At 43.9% G+C, this 12,800-nt stretch overlaps 1 protein-coding gene across 4 annotated transcripts in view; it reads left to right on the top strand.

Moving 5' to 3' along the window:
* Positions 1–12,800, top strand: part of MPPED2 (metallophosphoesterase domain containing 2) — a 164,507-nt gene that overhangs the window by 68,603 nt on the left and 83,104 nt on the right. The gene's annotated exons all lie outside the window — the stretch shown is intronic.

Raw genomic sequence — 12,800 nt, 5'->3', positions numbered from 1 at the left:
AAGGAATTCATTAAAAAAAATAAAACTAGTCCTTTTCAGAAAGTTTGACCTGCATTTTTTCAACACTTCAGAATCAATGATAGCAGCCTAACCTCCCACTGTGAGGAGAATAATCTAGAGAAAAATGCTGATATTTCAAAGAGGCAGAAATGAAATACTGTGGTTGAGATGAGCCTATGTATTACAAGAAGATATCAGTCTAGAAATCTTTTTTCCCCCAGAATCTTGAGAAACCACCTAGATATTTGATATGAAAAAGGGAGCCACGCTGGCTAAGAGGAAGCAAACATAGCCTCTTAGTTACCGATGTACAAAAATAAGTTAAAATTGTGCTGTTTGTCTCATGGAAGATCTTTACCGTTGAATTGCTTCGAAGGTACCTCAATAACAGCGTCAGAGTCAGAAAGAAAGTTTGGAAGGACAGTGGCTGGGCCCAGGGAGGTCATTTCTATTATCTTAAGTTCCTCTCTGATCTAAGCTCACTTAAGGTCACTAAGCAGATGTCTTCCGTGGGGTCAAATGAAAGACAATGGTCTTGAGCTATAATAGTAGAGGTTTAAAAAAGAATAGAACAAGAACCCCAACCATGAACTTGAGCAGTCCTGAGTGTTGTGTGATATGAAGAAATAAGTGGCCATCGGTCCTGGGTTTTATTGAATGAACAGGGCTTGCAGGTAATGTAAGATTGATTTTAGAAGTCAGAATTCACGATTGCTGGCAGCCTTCAGAAAAGCCTCTTCATTTCTCTGAACCTCAATTTCCTGATCTATAAAACACCCCTTGACTCAAAACTCTGACTGTGTAGTTGTATGATATAGTAAAAAGGAGTAGAGGATTGGGCTGCCAGAGTAGGAGACCCTGTTGCCACACTCACTCATCAGGTGACCTTGGAGGAGTCGTGTAACCAGCCTTGGGGGATCCTAGTTTTCCGTTGCACAGAAGGAATGATTCTGATCTCTGAGACTCTCCAGGGTTGGAATGTCGATGAGCCTGGAATTAGAGGACAAGATGCCAGGGGCATCCTGCTGCCTCTGGATTTTTTTTTTTTCTGTTGGAAGCCAAAGGGAAAAGCTGGCCCTGTAAGTCCATTTGCGTGGATCCTTTTCATCTGGCCTGGTGACTGGGGGGCCCGAGAAGACGCACGCACGTCCTGTTGGGCCAGGGCAGTAGACTCATTTGTGAAGAGTCTAGCTGTCAGAACAGCAGCGATTTGCCTGAGAGGCCGAGGGGTGAAAACGTTCAGATGAGGTGATACAACAAAGAGGAAATACAGGCGACTTCCTCAATAATGAATGGCTATTCCATTAACTTCACTATTGATTATCTCTTCTGATCTATCCGATCCTGGGAACAAAGGCTGCAAAAAATCTTTAAATGGGTAATGTTAACCATGCAACAGCGGTGATTCCCTTCTCTTCTGAAATTGAGACACATTATTTGTGTGATGCGTATAGTTCATTTATTCATTTGTTCACGGCTTCAACAAAATTGTGTTTTTAACTACTTAAGCCAGTATCTTTGTCTCCATCTGCCTTCCCCTCCCTAGAAATCCCCTTGTAACAGATTTTTAAAATCAGATTTAGTTTCTCAGTTGCAACCAAACAGTATACCTTGTGAGGGATGTAAATGATGCCCTCCTCGGATAAAATAAAAATAGGATTTTAACACTTGAAGGCCATCGAAAATCCACACTTGAGGTACTGGCTACGCTCATCCACGTGGTTCTTAGGCAGGATAAAATTATTGCTTAATTATTCATTCATTTACTAAATAATTATTAAAGCTTTTGGGAATGCTAACATGCCTCAGACATAGTCCTGGGGTCTCATAGTCCTGAGGTCCAAGTGGGAGGAGGAGCCCTGTAGACAATCTCATTCTGTGAACTGCAAGCACTTGGCAAGCTCAGAGCCAGGCAGGATAGGAGCGGAGGGTGGTGGCGGCCAGACCCCGAAAGCTGCACACACCACACACAGGGAGTTCAGCCTTTTGTCTGTAGGCAGTAATGGGAATCCAGGGAGATTTTAAAGTGGCCGAGTGTGTGTGTGGAGGGAGTGTATGTGATGAGCTCTGTGTACGAAGAGCACCTCAGCTTTGCTGTGTAGGATAGATTAAGCGGAGCAGCCTCCCGGGAAGGTGTGTTCGTTTGCTCGAGCTGCCCCAACAGAACACACCACGTATTGGGTGGGTTTAAACGACTGACTTCTCACAGTTTGGGAGGCTGGAAGTCCAAGATCAAGGTGCCAGGGTGGCTGTGTTGTGGTGAGAGCCCGCTTCCTGGCTCATCAGGGCACCTTCTCACTGGGCCTTTATGTGGTGGAGGTGGCGAGGGAGCTCATTAACAAGGGCGTTGATCCCATTTATGGGGCTCTACCCTTGTGACCTAATCCTCTTCCAAGGGCCCCTGATGTGTATTCTGAATACCATGGCCTTGGGGATTAGGGTCTCAACACAGGCATTTCAGGGGCACAAACATTCAGACCTTTGCATGTGGGCAAGGGACAGAGTTGTGGGATGTGAAATAGGCCTCGGGCCCCAAGGCCCTGGTGGACATTGCAGGAATCCTTTCTTCCTGAGGAATTATCTGCATACCTCATGCTGCTTCATCCCCGAGGGGAGCCTGGTGGCAGTTAGGCCACAAAGCTGTCCCCAAGGAAAGAAATCAGAGGCTGTTGGAAGTGGTGTTTCAATGAAGCAGAAACCTGGTTTGGTTTCACACCCCCAAGGAAGTCTTCTTCTTTGTAGCTTCTGATCGTCTGGAATTTGTATTAGAGAATATTGCCCAATTGATGAGCAGGGGAGAGGCAGAAATGGAAGAGGAGATACCTGTGGTCTCCATTCTCTCCATCTCGTTGCTGTTACTATTGATCAAAATAACCTTCCCCAAGAGATTTCTTTTAAATCTTTACTCTGGAAATGCTTCGTTAGAATTTGGAGTTATAAAATAGGAAAAGTCCGTTTTATTGGATTCCACATTTTGCTCTATGTGGCTTCCTGTCCAGAGTGCAAATTATGAAAATTGACGTAGGATGTGTGTGCAAGGTAATATCCCTTTTCGTAGGCTCTTCTCTAAATTTCAAGATATTCTGTAGAGTGGATTAGATTATGCAGTGAGTAGGGACTCTGAAGAGAAAATAGAATTGTGTATTGATGCCTTCAGAAATATTATTTGATGGCAATAAAATATTCTCTGAAATTCCCTTCAGAGGAGAGAAAATGGAGTTTGTTTGCGGTAATTGCATTTTCTAGCATTTGCTCTCACACTTTCCAATATAAGCCAATTGGAACCCGGGATTTGGTTTTGCTTATTGGCGAAAGTACCATGTAAATTGATCTGTGATGCGTTTAAAGAATATGCTTTTGAAAGTTTGGAAATTGAGATGGCTTTTTCTTATTAGATTTCAAGAGTATTAGGGTTCATTTCTATATTTTAGTCTAATGTAATATTAGCCAAATACGTTCTTTTTCAATTTAGTTTTAATCAAGTTCCAGAAGACTATTTTCATCGAGCCCCAGTGGCACTGTTAAGGCTGGGATTTTATTTCCATTGTCAACCCTCTGTTCTGACTGCTGCGGACCAACCCCGCAGAGTCACCGCACGCGGATGCCCTGCACTCATCTGCCCAAACGCAGTTTCGGTGTGCAGAAGTAATAGTGGTTACTGCAGGAAGGTTTTTTGTTCCTGTCTGCGGGGTTAAGGTGGGGAGGGGATCTAAACAGCCTCAACATGGTTCATTTCCTTTAAAGAATATGGCCTTTATACCCGTGTTATTTTTATTTAATTTGATCTTCACCATACTTAATGGTTTAAAGTACAAATACGTAGGATTTGCATTTGTTCCTCTAATTACTCAGTAGAATAATTGCCACTTGTTTTTATAATTACTGCTGGAAGGAACACCTTTCCTCGGTTGCTTTTTAAGGCTTTGTGGGGGGAAAAAACAACACACAGTATTTTCAGCTCACCCAAGACTTTGTGAGTTAACACTCCTAGTTTACTGAAGATAATTCATGGGATATTCTTTTAAGGTGGTAGGAAGTGGGAGATAGACTGCTTACCCTGAATAAAGTTATAGTGCAAAACAGAGGACAAGTAAAAATAATAATAATGATAGCAACAACATCATTTTTTATGTACCAGGTTTGTGTTCGGTCCTTTATTGATCCTCCTCAGTCTGCCTATCATCTCTGTGATTAGGTTGTACAATTATCCTCATTTTTTTTCTGGAAGGAAAAGGAAGGTTGAATAACATGTTTTGAGTTTGAGTTTCATAGGTAGTAAGTGACAGAACCAGCAATTTGGTCGCAAATCTGCCTGGCGACCAAGCCCCTGACCTTTCCATCAGGCCATCTGTCCCCACGTTCTCATGTGAATGAATGACCCGGACGTGCCCACAGCTCGTCCGGATGGGACTCAGCAGTGTCTTCACCAGCTCTTCCTGTGCGGGTCCAGTGGACCCTGCACTGGATCCAGTTTAGGAGTAGTCTGTTCTGATGGAGTTTGGTGTCTGGGTTGTGAATCTTTTTTAACAAGGCAAAGCCCCCATTTGGAAGAAGGAGGTTGGACAGAATAAACCGTGAGGAGACCACCTATGGTGCCAGTGGTCCAGATCCTAATACTCAAGTGTAATTGTAGCTGCATTGCAGTGAATGGTTATTGCCACGGCTTCATAGGTAGAAATAGCGTGCTGTCCTGGTCTGGGGGGCAGCTTAGTGATACCCATTTGGGAAACAAAGAGGATGTTGTCATTCGTTTTTACTACCTTGTGGTTGTCTTTGAAAATATATGAGTTTGATTGGGTGCTTGTATATATGTCTCTGTGTGTCTGTTTTTAAGTCACAAAAAGTTATGTTGGAATAGGTTATGGTTGAGACAGGAATGCATGTGAGCAAGCAAGTTGCTTCTGAGCAGGAATCAAATCTCTGAGCTGTCTTCAGGTCCCTAATAGTTATGCGTACTAGTGGCCTGTCCCTTTGTGGTTTATACTGCTTAGTATGTTATCTGTCATCAGTGCCTTGTACCGGTGACTTCTCAGGTCCAGAGGGGTCTGCTTTCCTCTGTGAGGGATGACCTTTTGTCTCCTGGTGCCTTGAGACTCTTTTTGTGGAAGAGGCTGCAGAAGAGGCAGGAGTGTTTTAGCTGTGGCTTCTTACGCTAGCCCTAATTCCTGCAGCAGACCACTGGGCCTTCATTCAGCCTTCCGTACTTGCTCCTGGGTTTCTTCTGGCTCAGTCCTGACATTATTGTAATATAGTTTTCTGTGTTTAATATTTCTTAGACTTGGTTTCCCATTGCAAGCATGGAAGAAACCCTAATGCATGAGTTTCAGAGGAGAAGGTAGCAGTCTGAACCTGCTGTGTGGCTCCCTCAGCAAGTGTGAGTATTAACGTTGGAGCTGTCAGGGCTTGTGAACGTTAATGGAGCCTGACGGGGGACAGACTGAGGTCAGAGACAGGGCTTGCCCTGATTGAGTGTTTCTGGTGGCTTCGCAGCCCAGGCAAACGAGTGCAAACCGTGGAGCCAAGAGGGATTGCTGGAGGTTCGTTCATTCACTTAGCAGGTAGGCAGTGGGCACCAGCTAAGTGCCCAGCATTTTTCTAGGTGCTAGGAGTGTAGCAGGGAGAGGTTGCAGCTGAGAAAGCCCTCTGCCTGTCTCCAGGCTGACCTTAGCCCTTCTCTGGTATTAGCCCCTAGTCATCATGAGTGGGGCGATTCAGGTGACGCATCTCCTAGTCCATCCCACAGCTACAGAGTTCTGCCGTCCTCTTAGCCATTGGGTTTTTTTTTCCCCCTTTCATTCTCCTGCAAAGTTTTCTGCTTGGCCAGTTTTTAACCTCAAGGTATTCTTCCTCACTCCTCAGTGGAATATGGGGATTTTAAGAGTTTGAACATTCTCCCTCTCTGCTAGAGTCACAATAGTGAAAATATTATAATAATTTGAACAGAAAAGAGTGCCTTCTTTCCTCCACCTTGGGGGGTATAACAAGGTCCCTTTGTGACACTGGCATAAGGGAAGAGTGTTTGAAAACAGGCCCCTGGCACTGCCCTGTGCAGGCCGAAGGTTTCGGAAACTTGATCGATCGTGGCCTAGCTCTTTAACCTTGGTTAGAGTCAGCCCCACGACAATAGATCTGACCATATATCTGTTTGATTCTTTTTAATCTCAGAAAGCTAGTTTCTTTCTAGCACACTGGCAAGGAGAGTGAGCCCAAAGGCTGTGCCTTGTGAGTTTGTTTTTCCTGGGCACCTGAGATCCACAGCAGGTTCTTTTTCCATCCTGTCTTCTCTCTGTTCCTTCCCTCTTGCTACATAGTGAGGCGAGCTTCATTTAGCATGAGGCCTGTGCTACAAACATTTTTTGTTTTCTCATTATTTTCAAAGAGTCTATAATTTAGGAGTATGAAGGGGAGTGGGCATAAGGGTTGACAGTCTTGTAATTTATCACCTTTAAAAAGCTAGGTTTTCTTTTCCCCAGGACACCGGCAAGTGATGTTTTCTTTGGGATGCTCCCCTTCACAAAGAACTACTATTGTACTCTGGGTTGTTTTCGTTCCTCTTGGTGTAAGCAGAATAAATAGGAGAGAGCAATCAATTAGCCTTGCTTATCAGATCCCCGATAAAAAGGGGGGCATGGAGAAGGTGGTGTCTGTCATCACCACAACCTGGTGGCCATTTGGTGTCCCTCTCTCCCACATCCCTCACCCCTGAGGAATGAATCGTACGGTGCAGGAGCCGTCTTCCTGCAGGTGGCAGGGAGATGCCCAAGAAAAGTGACTATTCTGGAGCTGACTTTGGACTTTGAGTTGACTGGAACTTAACTTTTCTGTAAGAATACATCCTACAATGACTTGTAACAGAAAAATAGGTTGCAGTTGTATGGTACTTCACTTTGAAAGACATTGTTTTTTTATTGGTGACGTGTCAGGGGAAGGGGCAAGTGAGCAAGGGATCTTGTTTGGCCGAAGCCGTGTGTATAGATGTTTAGTTTAACATGGAGTGCCCCCGTCCTCACTGCTCCCTATTACTTCTGCCTAGTCCAGTTCCCATTTTTGTTTTACCTCTGTGGTTCCTGTAGGCATTTGGGTTTTGTTACCTTGAACTTGTGTTCTCTGGTCATAATCTCATAGTTCTCACAATCGAGCCAACACGTTTTTAAGGTCTGGGACCCTGCATAACGTTGAGCAGAGGGGCAGTGTTTCCTTCTTCCTTCAAGTTGGTGTGACCTTTCCCTCTTGGGTAGGCTCCCAGATTCTTCTGGAGCTAGTGGGTAAGACATTACACCCGTAGCTGCAGTAATATTTGGGGAATGCCTTAAATGAGCCAGGATGCGTGTTGTCAGAGTGGGAGGCTGACATGGCTGGCTGTCCCCCCCGGAGGAGAGACCTGTGACACAGGCAGGCAGACATCTGGAATGGGGAGTTCTGTCTTCACGGCATCAACCAGAAGAGCCACAGCTGCCTGGAACTGGAGGAGAGGTCACTGTAGATAGAGGGATGGGTCTTACAATAGGTCTGGGGCCAGACTTCATAAGGCCGCTCAAACTTTGGAATCACCTGGGAAAAAAAACTAGCACAGGAGGCAGAAGAGCTCTTCTCATGCCCCCGCTGCCACCAACTTGGCTGTGACTCTGCTCATCCAGTGACCACACTCCCTCGCACTCAGTCTCTTCATGGCTAACATAGGATTAGATACGTCAGTGGTTTGTCTTAATGCTTTTTTAAGCCAGCAGTAACTGTCTTCAAAGGGAGTCATTCCCCAAATTGTGAATAAAGGAGAGTAGTGCCCCTGCAGGGACCCGGAGCCAGGCCCCTCCCTGCTGTGCCGGGGTGCTCCGCCCCAGCCCCAGGTGGCTCACGGGCACAGCTTTCAAACCAGCAGAACCGGCTGTCCCGGAGGATCCCTCTACCTTCGTGGGCTGTGATTTATGAGAGCCCATTGAAGTGACAGATTAAATGTCCAGAATTTGATAAGGGAGGGAGGCTGACCTTGACGTAGTTTGCTGTATGTCTGCTTTGAAGTTGTTACAGATATATCAGACCCCTGCACACCTGAGGATCTGGAACTTCAGTAAATAGTTGTTCCTCTCTCCACCCTCAGAGGGGACTACCACATCTAATTCTAGGAAGATGTTAGGGACACTGCAGATGAGCAGTAGAGTCTGCATGTTCTCTGTCACAGGTTAGGCTAGTCAGTGTGAATGAGGGGCCGGCCCTGGCATGGGTTTTTTTGGTACTCAATAAAGATTCAAAGGGTTGGCTGATGGTATCACTGAAGGAGGAAAAAGGGGATGTGTTTAGGGAACACACTTTACAAGATTAGAATCATGGTGTCAGAGGTGGCTGGGTTTGTACTGTGTGTAGCTTGAAGGCCTCAGGGGCCACCCACCATCCCCTCTAGATCCCCTCGCCTTCATGACCTTACTAGTCCTTCTGTTAACTTGAAGGGCACCTTGGACCAGGCCAATTTCTGACTTTGGAAAATCCAAGTTTTTGTTTCCATCTTCAGATGCTTTCTTTTGAGAATAGTGACATCGTGCCATATTTTCTTAGATAGCAACTGGGACGTTTACTCATTATAATAAGCATCATAGTGCAGCTACTGAGTGATTGTGAAGCGCTAGAAACGATGGGTTCTTTGCGTGCAGTGTCTTGCTTAAAGCACACCGAACCTCTGGGGTAGCCTCCTGTTTGTATTTCAGGAAACTACAGTTTACACAGTTGTCAGAGATTATTTGGCTAGACTGAATTTGGGGGCAGAGAATAGACACTTCAGGGGGACAACATGACACTGGTTTAAATCTCGTTGTAGCCCAAGGTGACAAGCTCAGTTCCTGGGATTCCAAGGAAGCTCCTGGCAAATCGTGTAGAGGTTCACTCATTCCTTCACCTATTCACCAATTACGAGTTGTGTGCCTGCCCTTGGGTTGGTGTTGAACTGGGTACTTGTGTCGAACAAAGAACCACAAGCCATACTCCATGCCTTCAAAGACCTGGCAGGCTAGGGAGAGACAAGTCATGCAAAAGAGCAAACCTTCAAAAAAGTGGAGTGAAAAATGAGCATGCACTCATTGTTTTTCCTCCATATCATGCATGTGCTTTAGAAGCTTTTTCTCATTTTATCTGGAAAATAACCTGTGAGGGGAGGGTGCAGTTATGACCCACGTTTGCAGTACACCTTGGAGAACATGAGGAGCTATGAACCACAACGAAGCCATAAACTCAGTGGCGTCCAAAGCTATGCAGCTAACACATGTCAAAGCCTGGAGTCCCCGCTCTTAACCCCATGCTGCCTGTATGGTTAAACTGTGGTAGTTTAAACGTTGAGTCACAGAGAACAGAAATGTGAGACGTACCGTAAACGTTCACTAATACCCGTAGAAGTAAAGATGAAGAGGGAGAGTACAGAAAGTCAGCTGGGATGCAAAGGGAGCTGAGGAAGAAGAGGGAGGCAAGGAAACATCCGAGAGGGAGGAGGAAATCGAGAGCGCAACATCAGTGGTCAAGGGAATTGATACTTTGAGGGACGGGGCGCCACTGGGAGTGATGCATGGAGGTGAGAATTGAGAACAAAGTCTTGGCTCTGCCTGTTACATTCTTATTGACATTCCAGGATCAGCTTTTGGAAGAGAATAGAAACAGAAGCCAGACTTCATTGGGTGAATTCTGATCAAGCATTAGTATCTACGTTGCTAATTCTATTAATAGTATGGGCCCATCAGGCAATACAAACGTGAGGAATGGGACAGATGTGAGAAGTGATAGGAAGTGGGGAGGTCTGTGGCATTCCGAAGGTCAATATCACCTGAATCTTTACTTTTCCAAAATAAGCTAGAGCCCTGGCTGGTGTGGCTCATTGGGTTGAGTGCCGGCCTGCAAACCAAAGGGTCGCTGGTTCGATTCCCAGTCAGGGCACATACATGGGTTGCAGGCCAAGTTCCCAGTTGAGGGCACGTGAGAGGCAACCACACATGATGTTTCTCTCCCTCTCTGTCTCCCTCCCTCTCTAAAAATAAACAAAAAACTTTAAAAAATAAACTAGAACCCAGAACTCCTGATTTTTAGATATTAGTTCAATTTTTTAAAAATGAAACACACTTGAGGGTCAACTCTAATATATCTGTGGGCTGAATTTGGGCTACTGGTTGCTAGCTCCTGGAATTCTCTGTCTAGAAGCATGTAAGTGAAATGAGGAAGTATCTCAAAGAAACAACAAAGTTAGGGATGGTTTAGGGTTTTTTTAAAAAAGATTGTATTTATTTATTTTTAGGGAGAGGTGAAGGGAGGGAGAAAGAGAGGGAGAGAAACATCAGTGTGTGGTTGCCTCTCACATGGTCCCCACTGGGGACCTGGCCTGCAACCCATGTATGTGCCCTGACTGGGAATTGAACCGGCAACCCTTTGATTTGCAGCCTGTACTCAATCCACTGAGCTATACCAGCCAAGGCTGGTTTAGGATTTTATGTGATGCATGTGTATGTGTGTGTAAGGGCTGCTTGTTTCTTGGGATGGGTAAACATAAACTCACTAGGGAGGAGTATTAAATATGTATACTTATGTATATTTTCCCTCTCTCTCTATATATATGTATATACTCTATATAGAGAGAGAGATCCAAAATAATGAAAGAGAGCTGTCTGGAAAAGGAAAATGCCAGTGGGAGTGAGAGGAATGGGATTATGAGGCCAATCCTTAGAAAGATGATTTTGAGCTTCTTTTTCTTAGATAAGTCCCTTTAACATTTCCTCTAATAAGGGCTTGGTGATGATGAATTCCTTTAACTTGAGCTTATCTGGGAAGCACTTTATCTGTGCCCTCCATTCTAAATGATAACTTGGCTGGCTAGAGTAATCTTGGATGGAGGTCCTTGACTTTCATGACTTGGTACTTCTTTCCAGCCCCTTCTTGCCTATAATGTTTCTTTTGAGAAATCAGCTGACTGTCTTATGGGAACTCCTTTGTGGGTAACTGTCTCCTTTTCTTTTGCTGCTTTTAAGATTCTCTCCTTAACTTTAATCTCAGATAATTGTAGTTATGATGTGTTTTGCTGTGTGCTTCCTTGGATCCAACTTTCGTGGGACTCTCTGAGCTTCCTGGACTTCCTGGAAGTCTATTTTCTTTCCCAGGTTGGGGAAGTTCATTATTTGTTCAAAATAAGTTTTCAATTTCTTGCTCTTCCTCTTCTTCTGTCATCCCTATGATTCGGTTGTTGGAATGTTTGAAGTTGTCCCTGAGGTTCCTAAGTCTCTCCTCATTTTTTTGAATTCGTGTTTCTTCATTTTGTTATGGCTGAATGTTTATTTTTTCCTTCTGCTCCAAAACATTGATTTGAGTCTTGGTTTCCTTCCCTTCACTGTTTGTTCCCTGTATATTTTTCTTTACTTCACTTTGTGTAGCCTTCACTTTTCCTCTATTTTGTGACCATACTCAACCATTTCTGTGAGCATCCTGATTACCAGTGTTTTGAACACTACATCTGATAGGTTGGCTAAAATTATGAATAGTAAAATAACAACAAACTCACAACTATCAACAACTCAGCCTAAAAAACAAAAACTAAGCAAACAACTAGAGCAGAAACAGAATCGCAGAAATAGAGATCACATGGAGGGTTATCAGTGGGAAGGGAGAGGGGAGAGAATGGGGGAAAAGGTACAGGGAATAAGAAGCATAAATGGTAGGTTCAAAATAGACGCAGAGGTTAGGAAATGGAGAAGCCAAAGAACTTATATGTACAGGTTTCAGTTCAGTCCCTGGTCAAGGTGTGTATGAGAGGCAACCAGTCTATGTTTCTTTCTTGTATTGATGTTTCTCTCTCTCTCTTCCCCTCTCTGTAAACATGTCCTTGGATGAGGATTAGAAAAAAAAAGAGGCAGCCTGGCAGCTGGAGAGGAATCTGGAAGAGTTTTGTGGTGACTTTAGGGAACAGGCAGCAGCAAGAATGTGAGACAATCAGAACTGCAAGGTAGCAGTGAGGACCCAGCTGACTTGCATTAGCCTTTAGTTTTAAGTGAGCATCTATTATGTGATATCACCAGGCGATATAGGCACAATAAATGATATAGATAGGAATGAGACTTAATTGCTGTTCCTGAAGTTTGTCGTTTCACTGTGGTCTGTAGCCCCAGCCTGAACTGATCATGGACTAAGTTCCCACATTTTATTCTCACATGCTCCCATCATCATATCTTTGAGTTATGCGTGCTATTACTTGTCCAATGGTTTTCTTTAAATTATTTCATTTTATGTGTAGGTTTGGGCAAAAGTAGGCTTACAGCTGTGAGTACGTGAAACACAAACTTTATTCTTTATTATTATTTAGTATTTATTAATTATTTTCCATGCAAACAATGGAAACCTATTTTTGACCCACCCTGTATAAAAATAGAAAAATGAACAGACGTTATTTGCACTGTTATATTGTATTTTTTCAAATATGCATTTTTAAAACATAACAAAAAAACAATTTGACATTTTGCCAAAAGTTCACCCCTATTCCCCCTAAAATAATTTTGTATGTCACAAGTAGAACGAACGCATGTCCCATCTTGGGAAAGATGGAACTGGTTAGTTATAGAGTTCTTTAGGTCACTCAAAGCAAAAATTTTCCATGTTCGAATAAGTGGATATGGCCTTGATATATATAATTTTTTATTCAGGCAGGTTGCTTCTGTGGGTTGGTCTGAATAAAATAGGTAAAAAGCAGGCGCCTTTTTGTTTGATGCTATTTGAATACCAAGAAGTTTGGAGCTTGACTGCAGAGCCTTCCCAATTAATCTGGTAGGGAGAGAAACTCGAATACTGTC

Source organism: Sturnira hondurensis, unplaced genomic scaffold (assembly GCF_014824575.4).
Source record: "Sturnira hondurensis isolate 20B ecotype Veracruz unplaced genomic scaffold, ASM1482457v3 Scaffold0002638, whole genome shotgun sequence".
In the NCBI taxonomy this organism is placed as follows: domain Eukaryota; kingdom Metazoa; phylum Chordata; class Mammalia; order Chiroptera; family Phyllostomidae; genus Sturnira; species Sturnira hondurensis.
Note: the sequence above shows the minus strand (reverse complement) of the source record. Positions and strands in the feature narration are given on the sequence as shown.